This window comes from Hylobates moloch, unplaced genomic scaffold, assembly GCF_009828535.3.
Source record: "Hylobates moloch isolate HMO894 unplaced genomic scaffold, HMol_V3 SCAFFOLD_31, whole genome shotgun sequence".
In the NCBI taxonomy this organism is placed as follows: Eukaryota; Metazoa; Chordata; class Mammalia; order Primates; family Hylobatidae; genus Hylobates; species Hylobates moloch.
The window spans coordinates 2,336,242-2,339,467 of NW_026652306.1; the positions used below are offsets into that span (position 1 = coordinate 2,336,242).

Below are 3,226 nucleotides of genomic sequence, written 5' to 3' on the forward strand. Positions count from 1 at the left end.
AGCTTATTTCCTTTATGATATTTCTCTCTCTCTCATATGTATATATTGTATGCATATGTGTGTATGTATGTTCAGCATGTGTATAATATGCATTTCTTTCTTTAATGTATGAGGCTAGTTTTCGGGAATTATTACATTTTAACCTTTAAATATTTAATTATCATTAGCTAAGAGTAAGAAGATTTTAAAAAATAGCTACAATAAAATTATAAAGGGCAGGCACGGTGGCTCACGCCTGTAATCCCAGCACTTTGGAAAGCCTAAGTGGGTGGGTCATGAGGTCAGGAGTTCAAGATCAGCCTGACCAACATGGTGAAAACCCATCTCTATTAAAAATACAAAAGGGCGGGGTCTGGCACTTTGAACGAGATGAAGAAACTAGAGCCAGGTGAGGGCAGTGGACGCGAGAGCCGAAGATGGCAGTGAACGTATACTTAACGTCAGTGACCGGTGATAACCTAAGTTGTCATGACGTGCTGGCCTGAATCAATGAGTCTCTGCGGTTGAATCTGACAAAGATCAAACAGTTGTTCTCAATATCCATAAACTGGATATTGTCAGTGTACGGACATGCTGTTCCCTGGCTTCATTGACTTGAAGGAAGTGAAATTCCAAGCTAAGCTAGAACATGAGTACATCCAGAACTTCAAAATACTACAAGCAGGTTTTAAGAAGCTGGGTGTTGACAAAATAATTCCTGTTGACAAATCAGTAAAAGGAAAGTTTCAGAACAATTTTGAATTTGTTCAGTGGTTCAAGAAGTTTTTTGATGTAAACTATGATGGAAAAATCTATGACCCCGTGGCTGCCAGACAAGGTCAAGAAACTGCAGAGGCTCACTCCCTCGTTGCTCCAGCTCTGAATAAACCTAAATTCTAGCAATGCAACTTCCCAGAAGCCTATCTCAACACAGAGAACTGCTGTGGCTCCTAAGGCTGGCCCTGGTGTGTTGTGAAAGAATCCCGGTGTGGGCAATGGGGACGATGAGGCAGCTGAGTTGATGCAGCATGTCAATGTATTGAAATTTACTGTTGAAGACTTGGAGAAAGAAGGATTTCTACATCGGAAAGCTACGGAACATTGAATTGATTTGCCAGGAGAATGAGGGGGAAAACAACCCTGTATTGCAGAGGACTGTAGACATTCTGTATGCCACAGATGAAGGCTTTGTGATACCCCATGAAGGGGGCACACAGGAGGAGCAAGAAGAGTATTAACAGCCTGGACCAGCAGAGCAACATCCGAATTCTTTACTCCAAATCATATGCTTAACTGTAAAATACTTCCTTTTATTATCCTTAGAGGACACACTGGTTTCTTTTCATAAGCAAAAAGTACCTCTTCTTAAAGTGCACTTTGCAGACGTTTCACTCCTTTTCAAATAAATTTGAATTAGGAGCGTTTACGTTATAGCAGAGCAGTATTAACATCTAGTTGGTTCACCTGGGAAACAAAGAGGCTGACCTTGGGGCTCACCGTGCGGATGAGGGTCACACTGAGTGCTGGAGAAGGTGTTGTGTAATATGCTGAGGCGGCGACCTCAGTGGAGAAATGGAAAGACTGAATTGAATTTTAAGCTAATGTGAAATCAGAGAATGTTGTAATAAATAAATGCCTTAAGAGTATTTAAAATATGCTCCCATATTTCAAAATATAAAATGTAACATGACAGGGGATTTTGTGTTTGACGTTGTATCTGGGAAGGAAGCACCAGACCTTGGAACCTTTGGAACTTGCTATTACAAGTCTTAGAGGGCTGCTTGAATCCTCGTAGGCCTAGGCTTTGGTCTAAAAGGAACATTTAAAAAGTTGCCCTGTAAAGCCATTTGGTGCCATTGACCAATTGCATCCCTGCTAAAAAGCAAGACGCATTGTTGACTGGATAATAGAGGATGTGTTTCAGCCCTGAGATGTTCGAAGTGAAGAGCTTGGTTTTCATTGAGCATTTCTGTGTTTTTGCAGTTATCCCCGAAATTTCCATGTATTATGTTTTTGGGGAAGTGAGGTGTGCCCAGTTTCTTTAACCTAACAACTGCTTTTGGGGACTTGCCCACATCTCTGGGATTTTAATGGGGATTGTATCCCATTTTACCGTCTTTTAGGTTTACATTTACCATGTTTCTCTTCTCTGCTCCCCTTGCCCACTGGGGATGGCTCTTTGGCTCCTTGAAGTTTGCTGTTTAGAGTCGGAAGTGTAGTAGGCAGGTGACCATGCTGCAATTTCTTTCTGGATCTCTGGCAAAGGGAGTGGTCAATGAAGGCCATTGTTACCTTGGGATCTGCAAGACTGGGGTGTTTTCGGTATCTGCTGTCCACAGCTCTCCACTGTAATCTGCATACTTTGCCAGTGCACTAATCTCTTTGGAGATAAAATTCATTAGTGTGTTACAAAATGTTAATTTTCTTTTGCAGAAAATACAGTACTGTGTCTGAATTAATTATTAATATTTAAAATATTTCATTCTTTAACTTTACCTCATTTGCTTTTCCCACAGTCTTTTCAGTTCCTTTGTTTGGCAGTATTCTGCAAAATGTGTCTCACCCACTACTGAGATTGTTCAGCCCCTGATGTATTTGTATTGATTTGCTTCTTGCAAATCAATGCAATTGGTAGCTTGTCCTAAAATGTGTGTAGAAAGCAAGCATTTTCTGATAAAATAGTTGTGTAGTGCGTTCTCTGGGTGGAATTCATAGGAAAATCCAGAATCAGTGATTAACAATGCCAAAAAATGCAAGTAACTAGCCATTTTTCCAATGACAGTGGTGCTATTTCTCTTTTGTGGCCTTTTAGACTTTTGTTGCCATAATATTACACTTTTTGGGAACCCATTTTCCACCTGGTCTTTCTTGATGGGGTTTTTTTCGACTTTAAACAGTTTCTAAATAAAATTCTGTATTTCAAGAGTTAAATATATATATATATATATATACACATATATAAAAATTAGCTGGGTGTAGTGCGCATGCCTGTAATCCTAGCTACTAGGGAGGCTGACGCAGAAGAATCGCTTGAACCCAGGAGGCAGAGGTTGCAGTGAGCAGAGATCGTGCCATTGCACCCTAGGCTGGGTGACAGAGCCAGACTCCGTTTCGAAAAAAAAAAAAATTATACATACAAAAAATTTAACAGTAATATAATACTTTATTCTAATCTCCAGTCCTTATTCCAATTTACTCAATGATGCCAATAATTTTCTGTATAGGGATCATTTTTCAGTATTGGATC

General features: G+C 39.9%; 1 pseudogene; it reads left to right on the forward strand.

Annotated features, from left to right (window-relative positions):
• The first annotated feature begins 416 nt into the window (after positions 1–416).
• LOC116463260 (microtubule-associated protein RP/EB family member 1-like) lies at positions 417–1,221 on the forward strand (annotated as a pseudogene).
• Positions 1,222–3,226: the final 2,005 nt, after the last annotated feature.